Source organism: Capra hircus, chromosome 7 (genome assembly GCF_001704415.2).
Source record: "Capra hircus breed San Clemente chromosome 7, ASM170441v1, whole genome shotgun sequence".
NCBI lineage: Eukaryota > Metazoa > Chordata > Mammalia > Artiodactyla > Bovidae > Capra > Capra hircus.
In genome coordinates this window covers 76,027,600-76,045,552 of record NC_030814.1, presented here as the reverse complement: position 1 = coordinate 76,045,552, position 17,953 = coordinate 76,027,600, and the positions used below count along the sequence as shown (strand labels likewise).

General features: G+C 44.4%; 1 protein-coding gene across 1 annotated transcript in view; it reads right to left on the bottom strand.

Moving 5' to 3' along the window:
- Window positions 1-17,953, bottom strand: part of TNFAIP8 (TNF alpha induced protein 8) — a 142,961-nt gene that overhangs the window by 72,913 nt on the left and 52,095 nt on the right. The gene's annotated exons all lie outside the window — the stretch shown is intronic.

The window sequence follows — 17,953 nt, the reverse complement described above, 5'->3', positions numbered from 1 at the left end:
CAGGCACATGTACGTTCTAACAGTCTGTTTAGAAGCTTATTTATTAACCTGGGCATTTGACAGTTATCATCACCCACAAGTCCTTCCCTCATCCATCCCCCCAGGCATGGTTTGGCCAGTCCCACAAGACCCACTTCATGTGCACTTCCTCTGTGAATCCTTTTCCTAAAGATCCCAAATGGGTGTTAGGATCTCAGCCTCTTCCTTTAATCCCCACAGCACCTCACCTGAGCTTCCTGTCTGGGATCTTTTCATAGCTGTCCTTATGTGATCTATGGTGCTCTATCTTATCTTCATCTCCATGGTAAGTTTCTTGACTTTATTCTTATCTTCTGCAGCAATAACACTCTGCTTTGAGCCTGTTTCTGCACACAGCAGAAACCATACCGAGTGGAATGCAATGGACAAATGCTTTACAGTCTGCTAGGTCAGGTTCAATTTTCAGCCAAGCCACTTCCTCGTTTTATAGACTTGCAAGTTACTTCACCTTCTGAACAATTTTGGTAAGAAAGAAGAATTATAGACAGAAGCTAAAGACAGGGAGCTCATTCAGCAGTCCTCAAAGCCTTTGACTGTGCGAATCACAATAAACTGTGGAAAATTCTGAAAGAGATGGGAATACCAGACCACCTGACCTGCCTCTTGAGAAACCTATATACAGGTTAGGAAGCAACAGTTAGAACTGGGCATGGAACAACAGACTGGTTCCAAATAGGAAAAAGAGTACATCAAGGCTGTATATTGTCACCCTACTTATTTAACTTCTATGCAGAGTACATCATGAGAAACGCTGGGCTGGAAGAAGCACAAGCGGAATCAAGATTGCTGGGAGAAATATCAATAACCTCAGATGTGCAGATGACACCACCCTTATGGCAGAAAGTGAAGAGGAACTCAAAATCCTCTTGATGAAAGTGAAAGAGGAGAGTGAAAAAGTTGGCTTAAAGCTCAACATTCAGAAAATGAAGATCATGGCATCTGGTCCCATTACTTCATGGGAAATAGATGGGGAAACAGTGGAAACAGTGTCAGACTTTATTTTTTGGGGCTCCAAAATCACTGCAGATGGTGATTGCAGCCATGAAATTAAAAGACACTTAATCCTTGGAAGAAAAGTTATGACCAACCTAGATAGCATATTCAAAAGCAGAGATATTACTTTGCCAACAAAGGTCCATCTAGTCAAGGCTGTGGTTTTTCCAGTGGTCATGTATGGATGTGAGAGTTGGACTGTGAAGAAGGCTGAGCGCTGAAGAACTGATGCTTTTGAACTGTGGTGTTGGAGAAGACTCTTAGCGAGTCCCTTGGACTGCAAGGAGATCCAACTAGTCCATTCTGAAGGAGATCAGTCCTGGGATTTCTTTGGAGGGAATGATGCTGAAGCTGAAACTCCAGTACTTTGGCCACCTCATGTGAAGAGCTGACTCATTGGAAAAGACTCTGATGCTGGGAGGGTTTAGGGGCAGGAGGAGAAGGGGACAACAGAGGATGAGATGGCTGGATGGCATCACTGACTCAATGGATGTGAGTCTGAGTGAACTCCGGGAGATGGTGATGGACATGGAGGCCTGGTGTGCTGCGATTCATGAGGTCACAAAGAGTCAGACACAACTGAGCGACTGAACTGAACTGAACTGAACAGTATCTAACCCACTTCAGTTGCCTTTGGAGATACGAAGGCAACTCTCCTATGCTTCCCTAGGACTTGTAACTAGGAAATCAGGACATTCTCGACAGATTTAAGGATTGACAGCTGTGACAGATACCCAACGCCGGAGCATCATCCGTGCTCTGAGACAGGAAAAGAGGAAGCAGCTGCGACTTCTAGCCCTAGAAACAGCGCGACAGCTTGGCGGCGGAGGAATCTGTCCAATCCAGCCTTACAAAGGCGACTGGTGCTCAGATGCAGGCGTGGTTCTCTATCTCTTTCTGGTGAGCTTAGCTCTGCAGCTGAAGCAAGGTTCTGCTCAGCACCCCAACACCCCCAGGCCCCACCCCGGGAGTGTGAGTGGTATTGCTGGTGATGGACGCACCCCGGAGCTTCGCAGTGACAGTACATTAGCCATTTCATTAGGGAAGTCTGGGTGTGTCTTATCTTGTATTTCTCCTCCATCTATCTGCAACCACATAACACCAGCTTTCAGAACACCAGCTTCTCCTCTTGAGTGTGCACGCTCTCCATGTTATCTGGGCATCTCACAGCAAGGCACTATCACTTCAATCATTTCACTGTCCCCACGCCCAGAGAAACCAGGTGACAAGCACAATTTCAAAGAGGTTAAGCAGATTATTGGACGAGGCCCTGCAAGCTGAGGCAGGACCGAGAGAGAAGCCAAGAGACCCAGAACCATCTCCAAACACAGGCGCTCTCTCTGGCCTAGTTTCATTGACTGCTTATTACACACCCCAAGAAAGACACTTCCTCTATGGCTACCCACATCCTTATCAGCAGTGCATTCGACAAAATCAGCACAAGGATAATGCGATTGACGGCTGCATGAAAATGTGTTTATTTCAACAGATGCTATAGTCTCCAGGACAGAACTGGAAATGTCTGCGAAACACCTTGACCTTCATGCTTTGGCACTTCCAATTTTCTCCCTAGTCCCTAGGGCATGGTCTGGTGATAAGAGTACTGCTATCTTCTTTTCCTTCAACCCTTCCCTCTTCCCGTCAAGCCTATCTAGACCCCCCGTTCAGTCTTCTTCCTGCCATCGCAGCCCTCTCAATGGCCTCCCTAAAACCAGTGCCACAAACAGGGCCTCCTCTTTGACTCAACTCGATTCCCTTTGTCCCTCAGCTCTTCCGGGAGGAAGGAGTCATTGGCGAGGGAAGAAGGCAGGCTGAGGGGGGATTATTCCAGGGCCTGAGTCTGGTAAAGTGCTCCAGAAGCACTTTCTGAATGCTATCACAGAGACAGCGAATGGTCACCTCTTACCTGAAAAGGCTTGTGCCAACAGGAGCACGTGTTTCGTGCCTGGAGGAGAGCAGAGAAACCCTACCAGATGCTGAGCAGCATGTGTGATTTCCCTGTGTTCGCTCACTCTCCCTGAAACCCTGGGAGGTGGGCACCATGATTCCTGGGTTGTAGCCGAGGAAACCAAGCTCCATAAATGTAACATACTTGCTCAGGGCAAGGCCAGCATGGGTACATGGGATCTCTTATTCCAAATTGGTTGGCTTTTCCCTTGTCATATCATATCACGAAAGGGTGATATGGTTCAGCAGAGAGCACACACAGGGGACTGTCTGGAAAATAAAGAGAACACTTGGCAGCCCACCGTTTAAGGACAGGCAGAGCAGTGAGTTCACCAATGTGAACTGGAGCTGCTGGGGGCCAGCGCCGGCTGCAGGGGAGGAGGGTTGGGGAGCAGATTTCTCAAGTCCATCCTCACACTGATTGCCCTTCACAGCCTCCCCACAAGGGGCTGCATAAAAAAGAAGTGTGGGAAGGCACATTTTTCTATCACATAGTATTTCTTAGTTTCCAGTATAAGTTTTATAAAATGTTACTCAGAAGCAGGCAAACAAATGAATAAACAACTCACTACTAGCTGCAGTACAGTGACGTCAACAGCCAGATCGTAGCACTCTAGAATGAGCATTTATGTCTGTTGTCCTAGGACGCTCAAACCTCTCTTCACACTCACACCACCAACGAAAACATTAAATCAGCCTTTAGGAAGCACAGAAACACTGAGTGCCTGTTGCAATAAATATGCTGGCACTTGAACGTGGTTTATTTTCTGCTGAGCTGAGTATAAACAGAGTCTTGACATTTTATAGCATTCTTACATTGCAAACCTTCATGTGAAACTGAACATGAGCCCTCATAATAAAATACTCCACTAATTAAACTCTAAATTTGCCAAGAAAAACTCTCCAATGGTAGAGTAAATTTCTCTATAAATTTCTAGAATTTCTTGTGAATATCCAACACACGGTATTTCCCAATTTGAATTCCTAACCTCCTGTCACCAAACCTGATCATTTTCCTCTCTGTTTTAACCTCTATGGATCCCATCATCCCCCAGTCATTGCTGATTCCTCTCTTGCTTTGGACGGTCTCTCATTCACCAAGTTCTGCTGTCTTTCCATCTGTGCTTCTCTCATTCTCGTTTGGATTTTGTTAAAACCTGTGCATTCAAGGTGGCAGAAGATGTTTTCTTAAAAAGACAGCTTTCCAGAGAAGACCATGAAAGCAGTTATACTTTCTATCCCCCTTTAGATGACAGTGAGCTTTGTCATTTTGTAGTTTTACCCACGTGGCTATTTTGAAACCTGTATTAAAAGCAAAAACCCAACTTTCAGAAATGTTTCAGTTTAGCGAGCCATCAGGAATTATACCCTGTCTTGAATAAGGTTTCTCCTTGATTTTTGGCCCCCAGGGAACACATACACACACCAGTTTTGACCATTTGCAGGGGAAGGATGATCACCCAGTTCAGGGCCTTATCCCATTGGTACCCAGAGCCCCGCACTCAGGCAGACAGCAATCATCACTTGTCTTCTGCCCCATCCTCCTCAGTCTCACAACTGAACAAACTGACTGAATGGCAGGCTGACATCAAACAAGTTCCTGCCACACAGTGACTGAGGAGCAGACATCGCTGGGCACACACCTCTCACCCCTTGAGTGGTCCTATTCTTCCAGATAAGGAGGTGGCCACAGGAGCCCAGAATTTCCTATCCTGTGCTACATTTCTGTCTCCTCACCTCTAGCCTCTCATCACCCAAAGTCTTTCAGGACAAAGGAGGGCACATGGGCTAGTTTCATCCAGAAAATGCCCCCTGATACAGTAAAAGGATGGGCTAGAACTAAATTCATATGACTCATCCCCAAAGAGCTTCTCTGCTGCACTGCAAATCTCATCTTCCCACCAGCCATTCAGACTTGAAGCCTCAGTGCCATCTCGGATCTCCCTCCCCCCCTTCCAGCCACCAAGCTGTCATGTCTCCCCACCCTTGCAGAGTGCCTCTGCCTTCCTTTGTTTCAACTCCAAAGCCCCATCCTATCTCAGGCCTCAGCTTCCTGCTCCTTTACTTACTTGCCCTCATGGCACATCTTCTCACACCACATCATCATCTGTGCCTAGAACTGAGTTGAAAAACCTTCACTTTACCACGTCATTCCCCGATGAAGAGTGTACAGCACTTCCCAGCTGGCTCATGGATCAGAGTCCACACTGTCAGCAAAGGATTCAAGATGCTCCCTAGCCCTGCCCCCATCAGGCCTAGCACACCAGTTCTAGTTCTGGGCCCCTGTTCACCCACTTTCCTTGGCCTCTGGGGTCCATTCCACCATCATCAACTACAAAATACTGCCAGTCTCCCAAGGCTCAGTTCACACAAGGCCATTATGATGCCTATAAGTCGGGTCTAACTCTTTGTGACCCCATTGACTGTAGCCTGCGAGGCTCCTCTTTCCATGAGATTTCCCAGGCAAGAATAGTGGAATGGGTTGCCATCTCCTCCTCCAGAGGATCTTCCCAACCCAGGGATTGAACCTGCATCTCCTTTGCTGCAGGTGGATTTGTTACCACTGAGCCACCAGGAAGCCCATCACGATGCCTGAAGCCAGCTCCTCTTCCTCTGTCTCCCTATGCGACTTGGAAGCTTCCTTACAACCTTTAGCCCATTTTGCTCAAAGGGAGAGGCACTGTTATACATGTCTCATCGTCCCATGACACTGCACATTTCTAGGTGACAAGGAGATTGCTTCATTCATTCAAGAAAATCAACTCGCATTTATCCAGAACCTACTGAACGTCAGGTACCGACTTAGGTGCCAGGCTCATTGTGGGAAATAAAACACAAGAACTGACATTCAGTGGGAGGAAGATGTGGCAGTCAAGTAAAGACGTGAATAACTAAAGGGCAGATTTCAAGAGGTGCCGGGATGGGAATGAACCAGGAGTTCTGATGGAGACTGCGCTGGCAGAGGTGGCCTTGGAGGCCAAGCGCCAGAAGAACAGGAAAAGCAGCAAGAAGACAGGCACTCCAGCCTGAGACAGGACAAGCTTGGCCCATGCCAGGGAGAGGAGAGGGGGCCAGGGTGGCACCAGTGCTGGATGCACAAGGGACACGTTGCTGGGAGTCGGAGAAAGGCCCACAGAGGTGAGGCCACACACAGCACGGTCAGAAGGTTCTGTTACGTGGTGGGAATGGAAAGCAGGACAAATGTCTGGAAGGCAAAGTGGCAATAAAGATCAAAACCTTCAAACTCCACATGTCCTTTGAACCACTTCCAGGAACGCATCCAGTGAAACAGAGACAAGTGTGGACAGCTGCTAAAAGCAAGGCAGTTGCGTGGTGTTATGACAGTGGTAAAGATTGAAAGCAGTTCACTTATCCACATGGGAGACTGGTGAAGTGAATTACGGCATAGCTATACAATGGCACATAATACAGCCTTTAAAAATGATTTTAGAGTGTAATTAATAACATGCGAACTATTCACAAAGGCTACAAAGCAATATATAAAAGAAATCATATGAACTACTATGCAATTTTTATAGAGGAAACTATAGGCATACAGAAACCAGCCCAGAGTTATAGTCACAAAATACTTTTTTCTGAGTGCTGAAGTTAAAGAGTAACTTTTTTGTTATTGTTTTTCACTTTTTTGTCAAATTATAATTGATAAATATACTACACTACCATGTGATGCTTTTGTTATAAGGGGAAAAAGGTTTTCAAAAACCTGTTAGGGGGGCGTCCCTGGTGGCTCAGTGGTAAAGAATCCACCTGCCAGTTCAGGAGACACAGGTTCAATCCCTGATGTAGGGAGATCCCACAGGTCGTGGAGTGACTAAGCCCATGCACCTCAATTGCTCAGCCTCAGCTCCAGAGTCCAGAAGCCTGAACTGCTGAGCCTCAGCTCCAGAGTCCAGAAGCCTCAACTGCTGAGTCTCAGCTCCAGAGTCCAGAAGCCTCAACTGCTGAGCCTCAGCTCCAGAGTCCAGAAGCCTCAACTGCTGAGCCTCAGCTCCAGAGTCCAGAAGCCTCAACTGCTGAGCCTCAGCTCCAGAGTCCAGAAGCCTCAACTGCTGAGCCTCAGCTCCAGAGTCCAGAAGCCTCAACTGCTGAGCCTCAGCTCCAGAGTCCAGAAGCCTCAACTGCTGAGCCTGCATGCCACAACTAACGAAGTCTGTGTGCCCCCTGTGCTCCACAGCAAGAGAAGTCACTGCAATGAGAAGCCCGCACACCGGAACTAGAGAAACGTCAGCGCAGCAATGAGGACCCAGCACAGCCATAAATAAATAAATAAAATTATTAAACAAAAACACCCAAACCTGTTAGTAACAAGAAGGTATAGCAGAGTAGATTTCCTATAAATAACAAAGGCTGCTGATCAAGAGATGGCCAGGGCAGTCTTCTGTCTTTTTTAGGGAATCTTCAGAGTAAAACAGAAACACAAAACAACAAAACAAAACTCCCTAGAACTTCAGGCAGGAAGTGTGTCATTCCTTTCTCGCTGATCCCTCTGACTCAGTACTGACTGTCAGGCCCCTCGGGTCCTCACAACGAAGAAGTTGGAGATAGGTGCTCTGACAGGATGAAGACCTGGAAACCTCGCCCAGGAGCTCCCAGCCCTGGGGCTGAAGTCTGAAATGCCAACCTGGACCTTCTAAGGGAAAAGCCTTTCCCATTCTTCTTTAGATTCATTACAACTGAGTCAAACACTCTCACTTATATTATTACAGGTTAAACATGATTACATTTTTGTCTCTTTCTTTTAAATAAGATTTACTGTGCAAGCCCCCAAACACGCTGTGGTGTGTAGGCTTTCTTCCCAAACAGGTTTGAAAATGTAATAAACGATTCAGACAAGTCCCAACAAGTCTCGGGTATTTTGATGCCAGTTTGTGAATGCCCAAGGTGAAAAACGTTCACCGCAGAGGCCCATTCAGCCAGCGTGCCTCCCTGCTGGCCCCTGGGTCACAGGGGTGGTTTGGTTCCCTGTCCTGTTTGGTTCTAAGCTCAGCACTTAACGGCCACTCAAAGAGCATACGTTGAAAATGATTTACTAGCAGAATCCCACATACTTCTTTTAGTTCTGTTTTTAATAATCCCCTGGAAGCCACAGAGCTGCGGGAACTAAATACATGGGATTGTACATGAAAGTAGATTTTTTTTTTACTCTGGGAACCTTAAAAATTTTAAGACAAATTAAATCAAAGATTGAGGACACTGACAGTTACTATCCAGGGCCTCTGTCTTCCCACATTCATTCAATACATATGTATTAAGGCCTTCCTATGCCCCCAGTAGCCCTCAGAATGAATAATAAACAAAGGGGCCAGAGGAGGTAAATGAAGGACTGGGAGAGGGGATGGGCGGAAGGACGGGAGGGAGGAAAGGAGACAATTACTTCCAAGATATTCTAACAGTCATGGTCAGTTTGAGAACAGGTTAGTAAGGATCTTATAAGACCTACGTAAAAATTTAGACTTTCTCAAAACTGTAATTAGGCATTAAGCAGGGGATGCACTGGCACCCCACTCCAGTACTCTCGCCTGGAAAATCCCATGGACAGAGGAGCCTGGTAGGCTACAGTCCATGGGGTTTCGAAGAGTCGGACATGACTGAGCGACTTCACTTTCACTTTTCACTTTCATGCATTGGAGAAGGAAATGGCAACCCACTCCAGTGTTCTTGCCTGGAGAATCCCAGGGACGGTGGAGCCTGGTGGGCTGCCGTCTATGGGGTCACATAGAGTCGGACACGACTGAAGTGACTTAGCAGCAGCAGCACAATCAGGTGGCTATTTTGTAAAGACCAATAAGAGCATAGGAAGTCAGACTGGTGCGGAGGCGGGGGCATGTGGCATGTCAAGCGTCCTTGAAGGAATCTGAGGAAGAGATGATAGTGGTGCCCTGGTCTCAGTTGGTGGCAGTAGGCTGGGACAGGCAGTGTACAGATTCTACAGCTATTGAGTGGGAGAACTGGTAATATTGGCAATTGACTGACGTAGAGGAGGATGCCTTCCAGGCCTCCAGATAGTCACTTAGATCACTACTAAGGGGAAAATGCAAAGAGAAGCTAAGTTCAGCTGACTTCCTATCGCATTTGAGTTGCCTGTGAGATGTCTAAGTATTGATAAACACTTTACAACTGGACAGACAAGTCTAGGCTAGGCTTGAAATATACCTTTGATGGTCATTACCAGGTAGAGATTCTGATATCCCAGGAATGGATGGGGTTATCAAGGGAAAGAGTGGAATAAGCAGGGCACAGAGGGACTTCCCTGGTGGTCCACTGGTCAAAACCCCACGCTTCCACTGCTGGGGGCATGGGTTCAATCCCTGGCTGGGAAACTAAGGTCTCACATGCTGCATGGCATGGCCAAAAAAAAGAGAGGACAGCAGAGGACCCAGACAAAGCCCTAAGAAATACTGACATTTAAGGGGTGGACAAAGAAGAGGAAGGAGCCTGCAGTGGAGACTGAGAAGGGACAGAGGCAGAAAAGAAAGAAGTCAGGAGGGTGGATTGTCAAGGAGGGGACTGCGTATAGAAAATAGGAGCAGCGGGTCCATCAGACCATTCTCTATGCCTGCATCTCCATTTCTTCTCTGTAAATAGGTTCATCAGCATTAATTTTCTAGATTCCATATATATGCATTAATATGTGGTATTTGCTTTTCTCTTTCTGACTTACTTCACTGTGTATATATAATCATGGATAATTTATGTTGATGTATGGCAGAGACCACCACAACATTGTGAAGCAATTATCCTCCAATCAAAAAAAAAAGAAGAAAACAAGAGCAGTAGGGATTTGCACTGAGCAGTCAAGAAGGAAGTGAACGGTGGCTGTGTACCCACCATCAAAATGCCAGATGCTGCTCCACTTCTTCCCCACCCTTGATATTTCTGGAGTTGGCTGTGAGCAGGCAGGGGCTAAAACAGGAGGAGGCAGAAGAAAGAAGGTTCTGAGATAAACAGGGCAGGAGATCCTGGACATAAGCCAATGGGATCTGATCAGGGGCTGGAAAAGGGGCCAAAGGCCACAGAAGTCACAAAACATGAAGTTACACAGGTGGCATTCTGTTGTTCCGTCCAAAGTATTTACTGGCCATCTACTATGTACAGGCGCTGCCTACAGTGCTGGGCATGGAGCGGTGACAAAACCCTAGGCAGTAAAACAGGATTTCAAGCAGAGATAAATGTTTTTCCTTCCCTGTGGGAGGGAAAAACAAACCGGAATCAAGGGGAAGAATGACTGGGAGAGAGGAGCATTCTGGATGGGGTGGTGCCTGAGCAGAAAACTGAGAAGAGTTGGGGAAAGAGATAAGGAACAGGCTAAGGGGAGGGCCTTCCAGGCAGAGGGAAGGGTGGATACAAGGGCTCTGAGGCAGGATCAAGTTCGGAAAGTCTGAGGAAGCAGCAAGGGAATGTGGGCCAACAGGAGAGGAGGAGTGAGGATGGTAAGAGATGACACGGGAGAGTTGGGCCAGGGGCCAGGTCAGGGAGCCCCACAGCTCAGGGCAAGGAGGGTGGACTTCACTGATTGTGATGGGAAGGCACAGGAGGGTTTAGAGCAAGGCAGTGACACAGTCTGCTGGGTTTTCTGAGAATACTCAGATGACCTGAGAAGTAGATGGGGGCGAGGAGTGCAGCAAGAGCACAGGAGGCATTGGAGGCCACTGAGGCCATCAAGATGAGAAACGGTGGCAGCAGGGGAAGGGGAGAGAGGTGAGATCTGCATGTTTGGAAGAGAAACGAACAGGACTGGCTGGTGGACTAGCCGTGGAATGATGAGGCATCAAGGTGCCACCTAAGCTTTTAGCCTGAAAGCTCGGTATACAAATATGCTGACAGAGAAGCACAAAGCCAGGGAGGAGAAGGTTTGGGTTAAAAGAGTGGCCATGGAATCAAGACGTCTATTCCTATAAAGACAATGTGGCACATATATACAATGGAATATTACTCAGCCATTAAAAAGAATGAAATAATACCATTTAAATCGATGTGGACGGACTTAGAGTTTATCATGCTAAGTGAAGTCAGACATAGAAAAGACAAATTTCATATGATATCACTTATATGTGGAACTTTAAAAATGATACAAATTAACTTATAAAACAGGAATAGACTCACAGACTTATGAGAACAAACTTATGGTTATCAAAGGGGAAAGGAGGGGCAGGGATAAATTAGGAGTTTAGAATTAAAATATAACCACTACTACATACTTTGCATCCCCAAACCCCAAAGAAGGGCAATGCCAAAGAAACTACCACACAATTGCACTTATTTCACATGCTAGCAAAGTAATGCTCAAAATCCTTCAAGCTATACTTCAACAGTATGTGAACTGAGAACTTCCAGATGTTTAGAAATGGCAGAGGAACCAGAGATCAAATAGCCAACATCTGCTGGATCATCAAAAAAGCAAGAGAGTTCTAGAAAAACATCTATTTCTGCTTCATGGACTATGTTAAAGCCTTTGACTGTGTAGATCACAGCAAACTGGGAAATTCTTGAAGAGATGGGACTACCAGACCACCTTACCTGCCTCCTGCAAAACCTGCATGTAAATCAAGAAGCAACAGTTAGAACCGGACAAGGAACAACAGACTGGTTCCAAATTGGGAAAGGAGTATGTCAAGGCTGAATATTGTCACCCTGCTTATTTAACATACATGCAGAGTACATCATGCAAAATGACGGGCTGGAAGAAGCACAAGCTGGAGTCAAGATTGCCAGGAGAAATATCAATAACCTCAGATACGCAGATGGCACTACCCTTATGGCAGAAAGTGACGAGGAATTAAAGAGCCTCTTGATGAAGGTGAAAGAGAAGAATGAAAAAGCTGGCTTAAAACTCAACATTCAAAAAACAAAGATCATGGCATCCAGTCCCATCACTTCATGGCAAATAGATGGGGAAACAATGGAAACAGTGATGGACTTTATTTTCTTGGGCTCCAAAATCACTGTGGATAATGACTGCAGCCACGAAATTAAAAGACGCTTGCTCCTTGGAAGAAAAGCTATGACAAACCAAGACAGCGTATTAAAAAGTAGAGACATTTCTTTGCCAGCAAAGGTCCACAGAGTCAAAGATATGATTTTTCCAGTAGTCAGGTACAGATAAGAGATCTGGACAATAAATAAGGCTGAATGCCAAAGAATTGATGCCTTCGAACTGTGGTGCTGGCGAACTTTTTAAGAGTCCTTTGGACCACAAGGAGATCAAACCAGTCAATTGTAAAGGAAATCAACCCTCAATATTCATTGGAAGGACTGATGCTGAAGTTGAAGCTCCAATACTCTGGCCATGTAATGCGAAGAGCCGACTCACTGGAAAAGACCCTGATGCTGGGAAAGATTGAGGGCATGAGAAGGGGATGACAGAGGATGAGATGGTTGGATAGCATCACTGATTCAATGGACAAGAGTTTGAGCAAGCTCTAGGAGATGGTGAAGGACAGGGAAGCCTGGGGGGCTGCAGTCCATGGGGTCACAAAGTGTTAGACATGGCTGAGCAACTGCACAACAACATATATAAAAGAGATAACTAACAAGGACCTATTGAATAGCACAGGGAACTATATTCAATATCTTATAATAACGTATAATGGAAAAGAATCCAAAAACTGGCTTGATTCCACAGCCATTCTTCTAACCCAAACCTTCTCCTCCACTGGCTTTGTCCTTCTCTGTCAGCATATTTGTATACTGAGCTTTCTGGCTAAAAGCTTAGGTGGCATCTTGACCCCCTCATCATTCTACAGCTAGTCCAACAGCCAGTCCTGTTCATTTCTTTTCCAAACATGCAGTGATTCCGAATCCAAACTGAATCACTTTGCTGAAACTAACACAACATTGTAAAATCAACTGTATTTCAACAAAATTAATTTTTTTTAAATGATGCCCATGAGTCTTCCCCAGAGATTCTAAGTTAATCAGACTTGTGTGAGACCTGGCCCCTCCTTCATTTTTCTACCCACGTCAGGTAAAGAAGCACTGCCCAGAGAGTGTGAGGACACTCGGCCCTTGGAAGGAGGAGTTAAAGAGGTAGGAGAAAAGGCGGTTGTGATGCCCTGGAAGCCAAGTCTAGAAAGTGTTCTGGGAAGAGGGAGGGATAAAGGATGCTGAATCTGCTGAGCCTGAGGGTGGAGGGGATGGAGAAGGGGTCACAGGGTTCATTAAAACAGAGGTTTCTGGAACTTCCTTAGTAGTCCAGTGGTTAAGACTGCATTTCCAGTGCAGGGAATGTGGGATACATCCCTGGTTGGGGGAACTAAGATCCCATAATCCATGTGGTGTGATCTACTCTCTGCCAAAAAAAAAGAGGTCTCTGCTGACCTTAACAGAAGCAATTTTGGAGGAGGGGAACAGTGAAGACGGCAGTAAGAAGGGGAGATCACGTGCAGAGATACTTCCATGGGAAAGTTCCACTGGAACCCAGAGCAGAGAAGTAGGGTGAGAGTTAGAAGGTTACTTCAGATTGAGGAAGTTTCATTTCATTTGTTTTTCTGAGTCTCAATGTGCTAACATTTTTGGCACAAGTGCATTCTTCTCTGCATCATTTGCTTTCATCTACTTTTTAAGATGAGTGACAAAAAGGCATATTCTGATACTGATGAGGATTGTTCCCATATGGAGAAAGAAAAGGATGTTGTACAAGAGGGGGTTAGTTGCAGGAGGACTTGCATGAGGTAGAGAGAAAAAGCCATTAATAATAGGACCCTGAATCTGAAATTCCCCTTCAAAGGCCAGGTGTCTTCATTTTTCATTACTCACAGGAGGTAATATGTCCTAAAAATCACAGAATGGCTAGACAGGAATGGGACTTAAAGATCATCCTATCCAAAGTCCACTACTAATCCACAGCTGAAATCCCCTGTTTCCCTTCCCATCTGTGGTCTTCCTCACAACCTCCATTGAAAGGGACTTTCTATACCTCTTCACTTAACCATCTTATACTTCACAATTCCATGGTTCATGATATTTTTGGACACTCCCTGAACTTAGCCAGAAGCTATTTTCCTGTATGTCAATCCGCTGGTTCTGGTTCCATATGTTCAGGACACAAAGAACACGTCTAATTCCTCTTTTATGTCTTTCAAACATTGGGAAATGACTAATTCTTGCTCCACTCTCTTATTCCCATACTCCCAAACCAAATCAATTCTTTTTTATGTATTGACAAACAGGTCTCCATTTTAGGAAATATCTAGACAGGGGCTACCAATCAACCCAGTTGTTCTTTAATATGATGAAGCTGTAGGCAAACATATTGCAGTAAAAGTTACACCCACAGATATACAAATTACCCACAATAGCCCTGGTTTCCAAGAAACCAGAATGGCTCTCAGTGATTTCTCCTTCTAGGTTTGGCTTGATCCATTCAATCCTTAAGCACTAATTTAAATCTCCAACGCATTCTGTCCCACAATCCTCCCCTCAACACACACATCCACCACATATGCACACTCTGACTCTCAGCAGAATGCAGTCCATTTACTATTAAACACAACTGTCATTAAGTGCCTTGTCATGATTCTCATAGCAGTCCAGTTTTTAGTAAGTTCTATACTATAAATTTGGATTAATTTTTACAGACTTCATTCAATAAAACTCCAAAGTCAGAAGAAAAACATAAGCGTTTAGCTATCCAAAGAGTACTTTTTAAAAACTACAATTATAAATTAATTTAAAACCATAGCTACAAAAAAAAATGTTAGATTAAAATTAAAGTATTCCTTGGATTATGGAGTTATTGCTGAAACTCAGTGAAGAAACAGGATATGGGATTTCAACAAAGACATTTGGAGTATTCACGCCAAATATTACATGAGTTGTTATTCTTCTAGTCTTAATTTAAAACATTCCAACCACTAGGTGTAAAACGGACCCAGCACACAAGAGTATTGGCATAATGCCTCAAATTGCAATAAACTAGACTGAAACAATTTTATTTTTTTAAAACAATTTTAAAGTTAGTTTGTTTATTAATGTCTAATAGGCCCTGAAATGTTTAGTAAATGAATAGATTGCTTTACGTGGAGTTAAAGGGCCCCTCAACCCCAAAGAAGAGAAAAACTGAAAAACTATTATAGACATAACTCCAGATTCACAAACGTGAATTTAACTTTAGTACAAAAGGCTGATGTAAAACACTAAAGGTACTACTTAAAATTTCTTGAAATCTCTGTAAAGAGACAAAAATTTTTAAAAAACTGGTAGTCAACCACTTGCATAAGGATCAATGAATTCAGAGCTACTTCAAGAGCTTTAACTATCATTTTCATAGGTTTTTAGAAACACAGTTTTGAGTATATTCAGTATATTATATTTATATTTAATATTGAATTTCACCACCTCAATTAAATTTGACAAGTGTACCCAGGAAAATTCAACTTATTTATGGCAAATATCTTTTATGTGTGTTATGCTCTAGAAAACTGGATATGTGCAGAGGGAGATAAAGTTCATTAAATTAATTATACAATATCATAAATATAGATAAAAGAAACTGCTAGAAAAGTATTTCTGAGTGTCTCAGAATTAGAGCAAATGATACCTGCACTAAAATTAAAAGTGCCTTTCCTACCTTCCTCATATCCAATCAAAAGGAAAGAAGAGAAAATAAAGGTCTACAGCACATAAAATCATATTTCTTATAGCCCATGTATAATCACTTTCAAATGATTCACTCTCTGATTTTAGAAAACTTCATATATAAAAAACAGTCAATTCAAAAGCCTACTTAAAAATTATTTATTTTGGCTAATTTACATAGGTTTAATTTTCCTAACTTCAGTTTTCTTCCAAGTCATTCAAATGCAATAAACTTAGAGAACCACAAGAAGACAGCCTGTCCAAAAAATCAGACCCAGGTGATGTTCCAGCTACAAGGACAGGCCAGGAACACACCATCAGACCCCTGTACGGCAGGCACAGTAGAGGCATTTGCTAAGCCACTCCCTTCCCCTCATCTTGCTGGGAGGCCAAAAATGTAAACTTCTTCATGCTAGGCTTTCATCACAATGGCCTTACCCACTGCTCTGACATATCTCATTTCTTAAGCCTGATTATTCTAGAGTGCTGTTTCCCAACCTCAGTACTATTGACATTTTCTGCGTGATGATTTGAATTGCAGGTTGTTTAGCTGCATCTCTGGTTTTTACCCAGTAGATACCAAGAAGCAGATCCCTCCCCTAGTTGTGGCAATCAAAAGTATATCCAGACATTGCTAATGATCCTTGGGAAGGGGGGAAGTGGGCGCAAAAGTGTTCCTGGTTGAGAGATACCGTTCTAGAGCACTGGTTTTTGGCTACACATTGGAAGGACCTGAGGACTTTTGAAAAATACTGATTTCCAAGTCCTACCCACCTGCCCCCACCCCCATCCCTATATGAGATTTTGATTTAATTCATTTGGGCTGAGTGGTGAGCATCTGAAGTTTTGAAAGCCAGGAGATTCTAAATTATGCAGCCAAGTGTGAGGATATCTGCCCTAGAGTTATCAGTGATATCAAGGAAGTCATTGAACCAATTTAAGGCAACAAAAAAATGCATTGTGATGCACTATTGTGAAGTTGCTCAGTCGTGTCCGACTCTTTGCAACCCCATGGACTGCAGCCTGCCAGGCTTCTCCACCCAGGGGGTTTTCCAGGCAAGAATACTGGAGTGGGTTACCATTTCCTTCTCCAGGGGATCTTCCCGACCCAGGGATCGAACCTGGGTCTCCCACGCTACAGGCAAACTCTTTGCCCTCTGAGCCACCAGGGAAGCTCCCTCCAAATTAGAGTATTTTTTTATGTTGGTATTAGAATCTATACAATTATAGTAAACCAGTAGAGGAAATGGAAAAAGGTTGACTGTAGTCCTGATCTGACAACTTCTTTTCCATTTTGATTGGACAGGAACAAGAGTAAAAAGACTTGCTTGAATCTTAATGCTGTATCTTCAAACACAGATGGGGTGATTTAGAAACCAAGCTTCACAGACAGGAAAAACAGAACTAAGTCCTCACAGGGTGAAAACACCAGCTCTACAATGAAGACACTCTGGAGTTGCCATCTCTTTAATGAGCACCACTAAACTGGCCTTGGAGAAATGCAGAGTTCATTAAAAACAATACAAAAGCAAACAATCTGTGGGCTGGAAAGACACTCAGAGAACCCACATGGGAACTGAAATCAAGCCCTTTCTGGTCGGATCATGCTTGTAATAGATGACATTACCAGGGACCTACCTGGAGCTGACAGCAAAGTTGGAGCCCTGCACAAAAGCTTCACGGCCACAAACAACCCAAGTCTTCTCTTCCTCACTTATACCTCTGCATCCTCTGCCAGCCTCAGTATGTTCAACTCTAGGCTTAGTTCCAACTTTTGCAGAGAATGGCATGGCACTCCCCCAGAAGGCACTGTTCCCCTAACTGCCTGGTCTCTGGCTGCGGCTTTCCGGTCAACCATGTGCCAACCTATCAGCTGGGCTGACAGACTGACTGCTGTTCTTTAAGTTGGAAAAACAGCAAGTAGACACATGCACACAAACATGAAAGTGATTCTTCTGCCAGTTCAGCAAGGACACTAACCAGCAATTTGTATTGAGTATCTATGATGTGTACAGTACTTTGCTAAGAGCTGTATACACATTATCTCACTGACTCCTGACAGCACTATAAAGGAGATGCTAGTACTGTCTCCATTCGGTAGAAAAATTTATTGAGGCTTATGCAGTTTAAGAAACTTATCCAAGGCCAAGCCAGCACTTAGATACATTTCTCTGGGGCATCAAAGCCCCTGGTCTTAACTGCCACATAATCCTGCCCTCCATGGTTCTTGAACTTGGACTTAAACTCCACCAGTTATTAATGTTTCAAGTTCTCATTGATTTGGGTTAGAAATCCTAGGATAGGAGAAAATTTCCCAGATACAGAAGATGTGTGATACCCAGTTTCATCCCAGACTGCATCAACAAAATCACAGGAT